Source organism: Moschus berezovskii, chromosome 6 (assembly GCF_049115385.1).
Source record: "Moschus berezovskii isolate FMDL1 chromosome 6, NW_MosBer_1.0, whole genome shotgun sequence".
Lineage (NCBI taxonomy): Eukaryota > Metazoa > Chordata > Mammalia > Artiodactyla > Moschidae > Moschus > Moschus berezovskii.
The window spans coordinates 49,905,956-49,922,106 of record NC_142465.1 but is presented as its reverse complement, the minus strand read 5'-3'; the positions used below and the strand labels follow the sequence as shown (position 1 = coordinate 49,922,106).

The following is a 16,151-nucleotide window of genomic DNA, read 5'->3' as shown; positions in this document are numbered from 1 at the left end:
CCTCAAACCTCATAGGATTTCTGTTTTTCTCTTGAATGGTCCTGATCCGCAAAGGGAGGGAAGTCCTTCTCCATTTCCTCTCTAGTGGCCAGAGGAGAGACCATACAGCACACACTATCGATGCTATTGGAAGGAGACTTCCCTCCCACTCTGATCTGCAGCTCTTTGATATCCTAGAAGTAGATAATGAGCTCACAAAACCAGTTTTAAAGCATCTTCTTTGCAAGCCCGGCATGTGTTGTCTAGCATCTCACTTTGAAATATGGTAGTACTTGGCATCTATTTTTTCCAACTCAAACTTTGGGGACTTAGTGGCAATCAAGGCATGAAAAGTTTCAGTTTGATAAACTGAAACACAGCGATGATGTGTTTGAAGAGTGGTGGTGGTGGTGTAGCCGCTAAGTCATGTCTGACTCTTGCAACCCCATGGACTGTAGCCTGCCAGGCTCCTTGGTCCATGGGACTCTCCAGGCAAGAACACTGGAGTGGGTTGCCATTGAAAAGTGCTCTAGTAGAATTACCTCACACAGAGAAGGACCACTCCTTTTCCTGGAGTAATTGGGAAAGATCTCACAGAAGAGGCGATACTTTGAACTGCTTTCTAGGCACAAGATATACTATATGCAAAGCAGGAAGTTATGAGTAAGGCACGTTCTGTGAAGGGTGCAGTGAGGTGAGAGCACAGGGTGTACTGTAATGGTGGGAGATGAACCTCAAAAGCCAGAAGTTTCGTGTGCCATGCTAAAGAATGTGGCCTTCTTCTGAGTACCAAAGGAAGCTACTGAAGGGGACCTGGTGATGAGATGTCTGACTAGTGCAAGTAACTAGGGAGACCAAGTAAAGCCTAAACTGAAGGGAGGAGAGACCAGGCAGTTGAGTAGATAGGAAGGGATTACAGTGGAGACTTGAGGGGATTCTAGGTCTTGCACCTGCTTCTTAATTATCTGCACTTACTTATTATTATTTTGACTTCTAGAGCATTATGCTTGTGGAGACAACTATTAGTTTTGCTTAATTTTCCACTGAGGTCATACTTTATTTTTAGAAGTGCATTCTATGCAAAATATATGTAAAATAAGCTCAGACCAATGGTTCCAAGGGCTTCCCTGGTGGCTAAGATGGTGAAGAATCGACCTACAATGAAGGAGATCTGGGTTCAATTCCTGGGTCAGGAAGATCCTCTGGAGGAGGTCATGGCAACCCACTTGCCTGGGCAATCCCATGGACAAAGAACCCTGGTGGGCTACAGTCCATGGGGTCACAAGAGTCAGACACAACTTAGCAACTAAACCACCAATGGCTCCAGAAACAGGACTGTGCAGCCCCTGAGAAAAAGAAAACCTTCGAGGTCTTGTTTCTAATTGGATTCATCTTTATGAAAAGTCACTTGAGAATTATTTTATAAGTCAAAAAAAAGTGGATAAGTCTGCCACAAAACAACCACTTTCCAGACAAAAAATATTCAATATAATCACCAACATCTGAATTGCATCCACTAATTATTTGCTTGCATGTCTTGTGTTTTGATAGATTATTTCTCCCAAACACTACCACATATGTGTATGTGTTATTTTCACTGAAGTGTGGGGCTAGTTGTCTCCTAAAAACGCTGAGACAAATAATAGCTACATCACATAAATACAGACCAGTCCATGCAATTTGGCTCCATGCTAGTAAAGTAATGCTTAAAATTCTCCAAGCCAGGCTTCGGCAATAAGTGAACCGTGAAATTCCAAATGTTCAAGCTGGTTTTAGAAAAGGCAAAGGAACCAGGGATCAAATTGCCAACATCTGCTGGATCATGGAAAAAGCAAGAGAGTTCCAGAAAAACATCTTTATGCTTTACTGACTATGTCAAAGCTTTTGACTGTGTGGATCACAATAAACTGTGGAAAATTCTGAAAGAGAAGGGAATTCCAGACCACCTGACCTGCCTCTTGAGAAACCTGTATGCAGGTCAGGAAGCAACAGTTAGAACTAGACATGGAACAACAGACTGGTTCCAAATAGGAAAAGGAGTACATCAACACTGTATATTGTCACCTGATTATTTAACTTATATGCAGAGTACATCATGAGAAACGCTGGGCTGGAAGAAGCACAAGCTGGAATCAAGATTGCTGGGAGAAATATCAATAGCCTCAGATATGCAGATGATACCACCCTTATGGCAGAAAGTGAAGAAGAACTAAAGAGCCTCTTGATGAAAGTGAAAGAGGAAAGTGAAAAAGTTGGCTTAAAGCTCAATATTCCGAAAACTAAGATCATGGCATCCGGTCCCATCACTTCATGGCAGATGGATGGGGAAACAGTGGAAACAGTGGTGACTTTATTTTTCTGGGCTCCAAAATCACTGCGGATGCTGACTGCAGCCATGAAATTAAAAGACGCTTGCTCCTTGGAAAGAAAGTTATGACCAACCTAGGTAGTATATTAAAGAGCAGAGACATTACTTTGCCAACAAGGGTCCGTCTAGTCAAGGCTATGGTTTTTCCAGTGGTCATGTATGGTTGTGAGAGTTGGACTATATAGAAAGTTGAGTGCTGAAGAATTGATGCTTTTGAACTGTGGTGTTGGAGAAGACTCTTGAGAGTCCCTTATACTGCAAGGAGATCCAACCAGTCCATCCTAAAGGAGATCAGTCCTGGGTGTTCATTGGAAGGACTGATGCTGAAGCTGAAACTCCAATACTATGGCCACCTCATGCAAAGAGCTGACTCACTGGAAAAGAGTCTGATGCTGGGAGGGATTGGGGGCAGGAGGAGAAGGGGATGACAGAGGATGAGATGGTTGGATGGCATCATTGACTCGATGGACATGGGTTTGTGTGGGCTCCGGGAGTTGGTGATGGATAGGGAGGCCTGGCGTGCTGTGATTCATGGGGTCACAAAGAGTCGGACACAACTGAGCAACTGAACTGAACTGAACTGAATAATATTAATATGTTTCACACTACAAGGCTAAGGATACCTTTTTCTCAACATTATTGTTTCACCCTTGTATTTTCTTAATTGAATTCCCAATTGCCTATAATATCAGCCTTCACCAAACATGTTAATCATGTTTTCAGTGGGATTATGAGATTTTTCTTAATCAAACATGAAGCAAATTTTAATACTCAAATCTCACTAGAAAAACACAGAGGCTTCTTGTTAAACAGTTTCTATAAAGGTCCTTTCTCTTACCAAACTTGATTGTAGATCAGTATCAATCAAAAGCCCATTGGTCACATGACCAAAGTGCCCCAGGGAGTACTTCCCCAAGTCCACTGTCATCTTACAGGAAGTGCCCATGACTAGGCTCAAGTTCTGCTTTCTAAACTCCCAACCTCACCTGGACTCCTTGAAGGGCAAACTGTATCATTTTCTTCTCAGTCTCCTCTGAGCCCCACATCAGGCCTGGCACACAGTAGGCCTTCAATACATTTTTATTGTTTTATTGAATTTTAATAAAACACAGCCAGACTTCTTAGAAATCATATCATAGATGTTTTGGAAGGTTTTTTTTTTTCCTTTGGAGTTTACTCACAGTCAGGAATTGCTTTATTGCTCTCACAATAAAAATTAAATCAAGGAAGACTCATTTCTAGAAGGAACTGGCACTTGAGTGATTTGGGGGTATTCCATGTCTTCCCTTGACTCTGCTTTGGTCTCTACTGAACAACTATGCCTTTAGCTTTAAACAAAGAAAAAGAAAAGGAGAGGAAGAAGGTTAGAAATATTGGGTCCATTTTTATGAGGAGAAAAGACACACTACTATTGTCAGAAACTACAGGAAACATTTGTTGAGCCTGCTAATTCAGGCGTGACTACAGGACCAAGTGAATGAGTTGGAAGATCCTGCTTTGGAGAGGACAACCTATGAAGGGCAAGGAGGCCTAACTTCTAACTTGCTGCCTTGTACTGTGCTTAGTTGCTCATATCTGACACTGCAACTCCATGGACTGTGGCCCGCCAGGCTCCTCCATCCAAAGGATTCTCCAGGCAAGAATATTGGAGTGGGTACCCATTCCCTTCTCCAGGGGATCTTCCCAACCCAGGGACTGAACCCAGGTCTCCTGTATTGCAAGTGGATACTTTACCATCTGAGCCACCAGGGAAGCCGCTCAGTTCAGTTCAGTTCAGTCACTCAGTCGCTCACTCGTGTCCGACTCTTTGCGACCCCATGAATCACAGCACACCAGGCTTCCCTGTCCATCACCAACTCCCGGAGTTCACTCAAACTCATGTCCATCGAGTTAGTGATGCCATCCAGCCATCTCATCCTCTGTCATCCCCTTCTCCTCCTGCCCCCAATCCCTCCCAGCATCAGACTCTTTTCCAGTGAGTCAACTTGTCGCATGAGGTAGCCAAAGTATTGCAGTTTCAGCTTCAGCATCAGTCCTTCCAATGAACACCAAGGATTGATTGATCTTTAGAATGGACTAGTTGGATCTCCTTGCAGTCCAAGGGACTCTCAAGAGTCTTCTCCAGCACCACAGTTCAAAAGCATCAATTCTTCAGCGATCAGCTTTCTTCACAGTCCAACTCTCACATCCATACATGACCACTGGAAAAACCATAGCGTTGACTAGGCGGACCTTGGTTGGCAAAGTAATGTCTCTGCTTTTTAATATGCTATCTAGGTTGGTCACAACTTTCCTTCCAAGGAGTAAGCATCTTTTAATTTCATGGCTGCAATCAGCATCTGCACTGATTTTGGAGCCCCAAAAAATAAAGTCTGACACCATTTCCACTGTTTCCCCATCTATTTCCCATGAAGTGATGGGACCAGATGCCATGATCTTCGTTTTCTGAATGTTGAGCTTCAAGCCAACCTTTTCACTCTCCTCTTTCACTTTCATCAAGAGGCTTTTGAGTTCCTCTTCACTCTCTGCCATAAGGGTGGTGTCATCTGCATATCTGAGATTATTGATATTTCTCCCAGAAATCTTAATTCCAGCTTGTGTTTCTTCCAGCCCAGCTTTCCTCATGAAGTACTCTGCATAGAAGTTAAATAAGCAAGGTGACAATATACAGCCTTGACATACTCCTTTTCCTATTAGGAACCAGTCTGTTGTTCCATGTCCAGTTCTAACTGTTGCTTCCTGACTTGCATACAGGTTTCTCAAGACGCAGGTCAGATGGTCTGGTATTCCCATCTCTTTCAGAATTTTACACAGTTTATTGTGATCCACACAGTCAAAGGCTTTGGCATAGTCAATGAAGCAGAAATAGATGTTTTTCTGGAACTCTCTTGCTTTCTCCATGATCCAGCAGATATTGGCAATTTGATCTCTGGTTCCTCCGCCTTTTCTAAAACCTGCTTGAACATAGAAGTTCACGGTTCACATATTGCTGAAGTCTGGCTTCGAGAATTTTGAGCATGACTTTACTAGCATGTGAGATGAGTGCAACTGTGCGGTCGTTTGAGCATTCTTTGGCATTCCCTTTCTTTGGGATTGGAATGAAGACTGACCTTTTCCAGTCCTGTGGCCACTGCTGAGTTTTCCAAATTTGCTGGCATATTGAATGCAGCACTTTCACAGCATCATCTTTCAGGATTTGAAATAGCTCAATTGGAATTCCATCACCTCCACTAGCTTTGTTCATAGTGATGCTTCCTAAGGCCCACTTGACTTCACATTCCAAGATGTCTGGCTCCAGGTGAGTGATCACACCATTGTGATTATCTTCATCATGAAGATCATATTAAAAGACTCCTAAACTACCTTAACAACCCTCCAATGTTCCATTTACAATTTAAATGCAGAATAAATGTGTTGAAAATATTCATTTTAATGTGTATATTAGCTTGGGGAAAATTTTCATAATAGAGCAGATTTTATGTTTTTGCATAGATTTTACATAATCCAGATATTCTTGGATAATCAATGTGCATTTATGACAGTTTTATAGGACTTGGGGCATGTTAAATTTTTTGAAAGGATTACAGCTGCAGCTTTATCTTGTTGACATGTTATTGATCATGATTATATTTTATTTGATTCTAAGTCCTTGTTGTTCAGTCACCCAGTCATGTCTGACTCTGCAACTCCATGAACTCCAACATGCCAGGCCTCTCTGTCCCTCACTATCTCCCGAAGTTTTCCCAAGTTCATGTCCATTGCATCAGTGATGCCATCCAGCCACTGCATCCTCTGATGCCCTCTTCTCCATCTACCCTCAGTCTTTCCCAGCACTGGGACTTTTCCAGTGAGTCAGCTGTTCCCATCAGATGACCAAAATACTGGAGCTTCAGCATCAGTCCTTCCAAGGAGTATTCAGGGTTGATTTCCCTTAAGATTGACTAGATTTATCTCCTTGCTAGCCAAGGGGCTTTCAGGAGTCTTCTCCAGCACCACAGTTTGAAGGCATCAGTTATTCGGCTCTCTGCCTTCTTTTCAGTCCAGCTTTCACGACTGTAAGTACCCACTGGGAAGACCATAGCCTTGACTATATGGACCTTTGTTGGCAGAGTAATGTCTCTGCTTTTCAACACACTGTCTAGGTTTGTCAAGGCTTTTGCCAAAAAGCAATCATCTTCTGATTTCAGTGATTTTAGAACCCCCCAAAAATATAGGAATATATATTTATGGCTACAAAATGATAACAGGAAATGCTATAGGAAGGAGGAGACTGACTGGCAGATTGTAAGAAGGATAATCAGCAAAGACTTTCCAGAGAAAGGAGGCTTCGATCTGTTATTTGAAGGAAAGGAAATGAAGATGAGAAGATACGATGTAGGTGGTTAATTATTGTTATTTAATGTCCATTGAGCAGAAAGTGTTTCATTTCTTACCTAAGTCATTCTCCTTTACCTACTCCAGTTACTCACACCAGGTAACAGAAAACTCATGGCATAAAGTGAACCCATCTGTTTTCCCTTATAATGTAACAAGTCATTATTGATTACCTACCATGACCCAGGTACTCTCCTGGGTGTTAGAAAATATAAAGACAATTGTAACTTGGTCTTTGTTCTCCAAAAGCTCATAATCTAGTAGGGGAGACAGATAAGCAGATACAGTGCAGTAAAGTAAATGCTATAACAGAGATAGCACTGGAAGACAAAGAAGCAGATATTAAACCTACATTTGTGGCACAAAGAAAGCTCTCCAAGAAAGCATATGAAAGAATGAAGATGAGCACAGTCAAAAAGAGGCCCTGCTGGGCCTGTCAAGGGCAGCAAGTCCATTCTACTGCCCTGCCTCTTGGAGAGAAGTGCATTCATCTAAAGGATGCTAGTGCTCCATGGAGAAGACTCAAAGCCACTGTGCTTCTGCTACCAAGGCTAACACTCTCCCCCTAGCACCACTCCTCCACTGGACATCCCTGGTGGTCTCACTGGTGACAGACCCGACCCGGCATTCCTCCTCTGAAATTAAGTCAGAGGAAACAATGATCTCTTTCTAGGACTTAGACCACAAAGTTTAAATACATGTGAGGTTTGGTAATTCACAACATTGTACCCCAACCCCTCGCATCTTTGGAAATAATGAAGTAGGTGTACAAGTTATAGCCACTTCTCAGCATCTCATTAGTGTCCCAGCACCACCTCCTCCCAATCCCTCTCCAATTCTCCCTTCTGTGACCCAGCCCAAAGAAGCCTTATCTCTGCTACTATTCTTTTAAATCTTAATACAAGGATCAAGACTCTGCCAGCTTAACCAAGAATTTGATACCTTTGTCCTCTGACTCTAACTCTCCTTCTGAACTCCTAGGTGGCCAGATTAGGGGTGGTATGGTGACAATGTTGGGGGCAGGGATGCAAGAGTCCATAGAATGAAAGCAGAATTTTTTTTTAAATCTACTGGTATGTCACCCATCTTGCACAGATGGTTTTGATTGTCTATCAGATGAAGCAGTTGCTGCTGTCCAAAACTGCAACTGAAGAAAACTCTTAACATGCTTGAGAAGTGAAAATTATTCGAATAATTAAATCCACACCTGAGATACATCATGGGGTAAACAAGCTTTTTGTGAGGTGACCTATTTAGAAAATGAAATACCAATTGCAATCAGAAAAAAAAAAAGTTCCAAAGCCCAAACTTTATTTATGTGTATTATATAGACTCAGACGGTAAAGAATTTGCCTGCAATGCAGGAGACCCAGGTTCATTCCCTGGGTTGGGAAGATCCGGTGGAGAAGGGAATGGCAACCCACTCCAGTATTCTTGCCTGGAGAATTCCATGGACAGAGGAGCCTGGCAGGAGTCACAAAGAGTCAGACACGACTGAGTGACTAACATGCACACAGATGATTTTGCTAATATGCATTGTGCTATGTCTAATCTTGGAGATTCATAAGTGCACATGCTTATGGTTTGTGTATCTATAGTATCGAGAGCTCTTTGTTTCTATCATATTATAGATATATTATCAGGAATATGGACTTCCCTGGTGGCTCAGATGCTAAAGAATCTGCCTGCAATGTGGAAGACCTGGATTTGATCCCTGGGTCAGGAAGATCCCCTGGAGAAAGTAACAGCTGCCCAGTCCAGTATTCTGGCCTGGAGAATTCCATGGACTGTATGGGGTCACAAAGAGTTGGACACGACTGAGTGACTTTCACTTACTCATCAGGAATATATGATCTTTTTGATTCAATTCAGTTAAGCAAATTCCCCTGATATAAACTAATTCATCCTGATTTTTGGCAGTGACTGGCCAACCTCCTACAGATCTGGTAATGATAAGAAAGGGCTCTTGTGTGTGTGCTTTATCACTATGATCCTGTGTAGCAGCCACATGCACAAGCATAAATCTCCCCTGATGCCCCTCCCCCCACCCTGGAGTAGATCTCTAATATATAAGCCCAGTATTTACAGTAGCTGCTGCTACACAGCCGCCAGAATAGCTTTTAAGTGACTACTTCTCTTTACTGGTTCCATCTATCTCCACAAACTCTATCTGGTATGTTTGAGTCCTCCAAGGTTCAGTGCTCTGGCTTATTTCTTATTGATTTATCTGTCTGTCTAGGTGATCTCATAACCTCAAACTTCTAAAGCCAGCCCAAACCTCTCCTCCAAACACTTCATACTCATGTCTAGCTGCCTCCTTGAAATTCTTCCATGGAAGTAGCTCAGACTTAAAATACACAAAATAGATTTCCTAAGTCCCTACTACCACCTGCAAACATACACACACACACAAAACATGCCTCCCATAGTATTCCTCCTCTCAATAAAAGGCAACTTCAATTCATCCAGTTTTTGGAGTTTCTCAAACTGAAAACCTTGGAGTCATCAGTAATTCCTCTTTCTCTCATATCCAGTCTATTCCCAGGATTCAATGACATCTGGCCCTTACCTCTGCCATCACCCTGAACCAAGCCATTGTCACCCCTCATCTGGATTATTACAATAGCTGGGTAATGGGCCTCATTCCGTTCCCATAGTCCATTCTCCTCAGGGTAAACAGAATGAGTGTCTTAAATAAGTCCAATCAGATCAGTTCTTTGCTTATAATAAAGTCCTAAGTACTTCACCAAAACTTATAAGACCATACATGATCTGCCCTTCCTTGACCTTGAAGCTCTGAGCTTATCTCATCTCCTCAGTTCCCTCCACACTCACTTAGCTCCAATTGTACAAGCAAACCTCAAACATGGCACAAAACTTCCCTGCAACCTTTGTACTTTCTCTCTGCCTGGGCTGTTCTTCCTTGAGGTAACCTTTATTGCCTTCAAGTTTCTGTTCAAATGTCACCTTATCAGCGATGTCACTGACCATTCCATGTCAAAAGCAAAGCCCTTTGCCCAGTCGTCCCCTTTTCCTCTCAGCCAACTTTATTCTTCTACATAGTGTTTATCAACTGACATTACACTCTTGTATCTGTTAGCTGTCTCTCCACACTGCTGGATTTGGTCCATGAAGACAGGGACTTGGGGTGTTTTATTCTATACCCTACCCACAACAAATAGACCAGATATTGGCACTGGATCTGTACTTTTTAAAAAACCTGTTGAATAAATAAATGAAAGAATTTCAGAGACCTTAAGACATCGTGTTCCCTAATGCCTGGCCACACAGCTGCTGGCTGAAGCTGGAGGATGTTCCATTGGAACTGCCCTACTTCAGCCAAAACAGCTCATGATAACCTGAGTTCCATGATAAGCATCAGCAATACATCTGGAAACATTCTCCTACCCTGGTACCCAACCTAGGAGGGCCTGCACCTGGAATATTACATGCAGCTTTAGCTGTTATGTCTCAAGACAGGTCCAAATAAAAGCAAGGAAAAGGAAAGGACTGCCAGAATAAGCAGTAGGATATTTCAGTCTGGAGTGACAAACAATGAAGAAATATAATCAAAATCTAGAAAATAATGTGATGAAGCCCAAAATGAACTTGTATACCAAAGCCACGATATTTTAAAAAATGGTGGGAAACCCTTTAAAATGTGGAAGGTAATACAATGTGATAGAAATTTCATGGGCAGTGAGATAGATACACTTGTGTTTAAACTGAATATTTAGTTGCATGATCTTGGACATGAACTAGTACATACATATACAAGTAAGATCATAGGACCTGTGCCTTCCTCTGTCATAAAGAAAACACACCTACAAGGCACAGACTATCACCTTTCTGTGATGAGAAAAATAAATAAAAGGAAGGGTTTCCGCCTCCCCTTGTTTTTTATTGAAGTATAATTGATTTACAAAAGGAAATATTAAAGCAGTGGCAAGTTTAGATAAGTTTTGTTATAGAAGAATCAGGTGAATTCATAAGAGATAGAAAATATACATCTTATATTCATTCTGCATTTTACAGTCCTCAAACTGTTTTCCCTGGCTTTATCTCCTTTGACCCCCACAAGCTATCTCATAAAGTAAGAAAGGTAGATATTATTAAACACATTTTACAGATGATGAAACTGAGGATATGTTTTTTAGGTCCTCTTAACACAAGTTTAGTGATCTTCCCACTACTCCACAGGACCTCCTTCTAGAATTTAAATCACTTCTCAGAAAAGCTTAATCAAGATTTTCCTGGTGGTTCAGTTCTTAAGAATCTGCCTGCCAATGCAGGGGACATGGGTTTAATTCCTGTTCTGAGAACTAAGATCCCACATGCCACAGGGCAACTAAGCCCGTGTGCCACAACTAGACAGCCCATGCTCTAGATAGAGCCAGTGAGCTGCAACTTCTGAAGCCGTGATACTCCAGATCCTGAGCTCCACAAAGTAGCCTCACTCTCTGCATCCAGAAAAAGCCTTCTCACAGCAACAAAAGAGTCCCAGGCCACACAACAAAGACCCAGCACAGACAAAAAAGGAAAGGTTAGTCACTAAGGAGTCACTCATCATGGGTAATGAATGAAAACAAAAACATCTGAGGATTTAGTCTGTACGTCAAGAACAATCAAACTCTTTCTCAGCATACCTCTAAGGCCTGTTACGAAAATATTCAACTGGAAGAGACCTCGCTCTAGTTCTCCAGACCAAGTTTCTCAGGCCACTGTTAGCTGCCCTTAACTTTAGGGCATGAACGTAGTCCATCAAGAGGCGTGCCCATGGACTGGCAGGCGTTTCCTCCTGCCTCTGGTTTGGAGGGCATTTGGTGGGGTGGGGTGGGCAGGCTGTTCTGCATTTCCAAAGGTGGGGACAGACCTGGAAGCTTGGGTCTTCAGTCACAATAGTCCCAGTTACCAGAAACAGCTAGACCAAATTTTTAACATCTGTTTCCACAGCTTCAAATATTCACCATTTGTCGCATGTCTTTAAACAAATGCCAAACAAGGAGATTCAATTATTCAGTCAGTCTAATAAGGAATCAGTTTATGCTGAAGTTCAGTGCTGAGTTTATGTAATTTCACATTATGGGTCACAGTGAAAGCTTTACACAAGCTTGTAGCTGCAGTCAGGGAAGTCTTGCCCTGCTTTGTAGTTAAATTAGTATCTAGGCAGAACTGATCTTCAAAGGAGAAAAAGCCAATCACAACATACCAGTTTGGGGAATGAAAAATAACAGAGAAACAGCGTCCATTCATCCATTCAATAAATATTTATTGTGCTCTTTTGAAGTGGCAAGCACCATCCAAGATATTGGGAATATAAAGTGGAAAGGAAACAGTCCATGGTCCCAGGAGCCCAGAGTTTGGTGGGCAGATAGATACTGCACATCTAGGTCATTTACAACACAATGTAATAAATATTATGATGGAAATAAATTGCAACGTAAAGTGGGAGTCTATGCTGCATGAATCTTAATTGTTGCTAGGAGATATCACCTCAGTAATTAGAGTGACCTACTCATACCAGACCACCTGACCTGCCTCTTGAGAAACCTGTATGCAGGTCAGGAAGCAACAGTCAGAACTGGACATGGAACAACAGACTGGTTCCAAATAGGAAAAGGAGTACGTCAAGGCTATATATTGTCACCTTGCTTATTTAACTTATATGCAGAGTACATCATGAGGAACGCTGGGCTGGAAGAAACACAAGCTGGAATCAAGACTGCTGGGAGAAATATCAGTAACCTCAGATATGCAGATGACACTACCCTTATGGCAGAAAGTGAAGAGGAACTCAAAAGCCTCTTGATGAAAGTGAAAGAGGAGAATGAAAAGGTTGGCTTGAAGCTCAACATTCAGAAAACTAAGATCATGGCATCTGGTCCCATCACTTCATGGGAAATAGATGGGAAAACAGTGGAAACAGTGTCAGACTTTATTTTTTTGGGCTCCAAAATCACTGCGGATGCTGATTGCAGCCATGAAATGAAAAGACACTTACTCCTTGGAAGGAAAGTTATGACCAGCCTAGATAGCATATTAAAAAGCAGAGACATTACTTTGCCAACAAAGGTCTGTCTAGTCAAGGCTATGGTTTTTCCCATGGTCATGTATGGATGTGAGAGTTGGACTGTGAAGAAAGCTGATCGCCGAAGAATTGATGCTTTTGAATTGTGGTGCTGGAGAAGACTCTTGAGAGTCCCTTGGACTGCAAGGAGATCCAACCAGTCCATTCTAAAGGAGATCAATCCTGGGTGTTCATTGGAAGGACTGATGCTAAAGCTGAAACTGCAATACTTTGGCCACCTCATGTGACGAGTTGACTCACTAGAAAAGACTCTGATGTTGGGAAAGGTTGGGGGCGGGAGGAGAAGGGGACGACAGAGAATGAAATGGCTGTATGACATCACTGACTCTGTAGACATGAGTTTGAGTGAACTCCGGGAGTTGGTGATGGACAGGGAGGCCTGGCGTGCTGTGATTCATGGGGTCGCGGAGAGTCAGACACGACTGAGTGACTGAACTGAACTGAACTCATCCAGTTAGCCTGGAACTTGCCTGGTTTTACCACTGATAGCCCTGTGTTCTGAGAAATCTCCCAGTCCCAGGCAAATGGGAATGGTTGTTCACCCTACCTGTAATGCTGAACCCCCCACCCCAAAAAAATGTTATTTTGCTCTCTTTGCAAAAGATCGTATTCACTCTGAGGGTCACGTAGGATCAGAATGACCTCATCAGACTGAAGATTTAGTAGCTGATGGAAAAATCAATGACTTTTCATGACTCTACCAGACACAAATGAATCAGCCTGCCATGTTAACAGAGCTCAGACATGGTTTCCCCAGCCCTTGACTAGAGTCCTAAGCCATCTGTTTCACCTGCATGAGTGTGCATCTATTTATCTATAATACTGCAAGAGATGTGGTATCAGTCAGTGATGTCACTAAATCTTGGTAATGGATAGTCACAGAAACTTATAGGCAATGTAGGTCAGGGGGCCATACTGTTCATCTCCTTACTCCAGGAACCAGGTGGATGGAGCAACCACCACCTCCACCATTGTCTGTCTCCAGATCAGAGGGAAAGAGAAACAGACTTCCTACGTAGGAAAACATTTTTTCATCATCCACCAGCAAAACCTAAAACAATGCCAGCTGACTTTAGGCTTTTTTGTTGCAGCAGCATACCCTGGCTTATCCCAGTGGATAAGTGTCCCCTGTGGTGCAGATAAGGAACCAGAGGTCAAATTGCCAACATCTGCTGAATCATGGAGAAAGCAAGAGAGTTCTAGAAAAACATCTATTTCTGCTTCATTGACTATGCCAAAGCTTTTGACTGTGTGGATCACAATAAACTGTGGAAAACTCTGAAAGAGATGGGAATACCAGACCACCTGACCTGCCTCTTGAGACACCTGTATGCAGGTCAGGAAGTAACAGTCAGAACTGGACATGGAACAACAGACTGGTTCCAAATAGGAAAAGGAGTGTGTCAAGGTTATATACTGTCACCCTGCTTATTTAACTTATATGCAGAGTACATCATGAGGAACACTGGGCTGGAAGGAGCACAAGCTGGAATCAAGACTGCTGGGAGAAATATCAATAATCTCAGATATGCAGATGACACCACCCTTATGGCAGAAAGTGAAGAGGAACTAGAAAGCCTCTTGATGAAAGAGGAGAGTGAAAAGGTTGGCTTGAAGCTCAACATTCAGAAAATGAAGATCATAACATCTGGTCCCATCACTTCATGGGAAATAAATGGGGAAACAGTGGAAGCAGTGGCTGACTTTATTTTGGGGGGCTCCAAAATCACTGCAGGTGCTGATTGCACCAGGAAATTAAAAGACGCTTACTCCTTGGAAGGAAAGTTATGACCAACCTAGATATCATATTAAAAAGCAGAGATATTACTTTGCCAACCAAGGTCCGTCTAGTCAAGGCTATGGTTTTTCCCATGGTCATGTATGGATGTGAGAGTTGGACTGTGAAAAAAGCTGATCGCCGAAGAATTGATGCTTTTAAACTGTGGTGTTGGAGAAGACTCTTGAGAGTCCCTTGGACTACAAGGAGATCCAACCAGTCCATTCTAGAGGAGATCAATCCTGGGTGTTCATTGGAAGGATTGATGCTAAAACTGAAACTCCAATACTTTGGCCACCTCATGTGACAAGTTGACTCACTGGAAAAGACTCATGCTGGGAGGGATTGGGGGCGGGAGGAGACAGGGATGACAGAGAATGAGATGGCTGGTTGGCATCACCAGCTTGAAGGACATGAGTTTGGGTGAACTCCAGGAGTTGGTGATGGACAGGGAGGCCTGGCATGCTGTGATTCATGGGGTCGCAAAGAATCAGACACGACTGAGCGACTAAACTGAACTGAACTGATGGTGCAGATCTGACCAGTAGAGGAACTAAGAGTGGTGAAGAATGTTTGGTGACCTCTTAAGGGGTGATGTGAATTCCCTGGAACACTGTCTCCTCAGATTACTCGTATAAACGGTCTTGTTTTGAAACCAAATTTAGTGTTGAGGTTAAGGTTAGGGTTAGGGTGCTGCTAAGGAGCCAAAATTCCTGGTGTAACCTTTAATACAAACTTGTCAGTTGCTCACAGAAGAAAAACTTCTCCCCACAGCCAGAGACTAGCTGTGGTCCCACCCAGCTGTTTTTCTGACAAAAAATGAGCAGCTGGTCATAAGACCAGAAAGTGTGTTTGGCACAGCAATGCCCCTCCCTGCTACTGAACAAAACAACTATGCCGCATCATTCTCATGTCTTTAAAATGGACTTTTTAAAGCCACTGGATCATTTGGAACAGATTTTCCATGAGTTTTATAACATTTTAACTTTATTCCCCTACATTTGAGTTTCATTGTAAGTTTCCTGTTCATGCTAAAGATAGTCATAAACAAATTCTGTGGTATCTCAAAAAGGGAAACATACGTACAGTCTAATTATCATCACTTTTCTCTGAGAATGGAAGAGTTCTGCTTCTTATAAGGTGATATTCATTCAAAAATTGCCCTCTGACAAGCAATAAACGAAACATCCAAGCTAGCGGCCTCTCCTTTTCAGAAATCATTAGAAAGAATTGTGTGGATAGCCATAACATCCAATTATAGGGTGAGCAGCAAAAAGGATTTTCCACTAGGGATCATCCATCAGGAGTTTCAACATGGCTGAAACTTTTTTATAACAGAAATCATCCATTAAGTTCTGATGAACATATGCAAAACATATTGCCCCTATAACTGGAACATCAAAAAATTCTGACCTTTTAGTTAAGTGAAATGAAATGTTTATCATAGTCTGATGGTCGTTTAAAAAAATCATTGAAGTTTAATTCTGTTTAGACGACTCCCGTTATGATCTTGCTTGGAAATGAGTTGTCCTACAGCATGAGTTTTATGGTGACTGATTTCCTCC

The 16,151-nt window shown here is 42.4% G+C and overlaps 1 protein-coding gene and 1 long non-coding RNA gene across 9 annotated transcripts in view; one reads left to right on the top strand and one right to left on the bottom strand.

Moving 5' to 3' along the window:
• The window catches only part of LOC148777609 (uncharacterized), a 147,275-nt gene that overhangs the window by 31,827 nt on the left and 99,297 nt on the right, over positions 1–16,151 (bottom strand). The window lies entirely within an intron of this gene.
• Positions 1–16,151, top strand: part of LOC148777610 (uncharacterized) — a 131,270-nt gene that overhangs the window by 105,002 nt on the left and 10,117 nt on the right. Inside the window, exon 4 of one of the 8 annotated variants that reach the window (XR_016037604.1) lies at positions 8,353–9,935. The exons of the other annotated variants lie outside the window; for them this stretch is intronic. The gene's annotated coding sequence lies outside the window, so the exon portion shown is untranslated. Of the gene's footprint in view, positions 1–8,352; positions 9,936–16,151 lie in introns of those variants that run through there. 8 annotated transcript variants of the gene reach the window in all.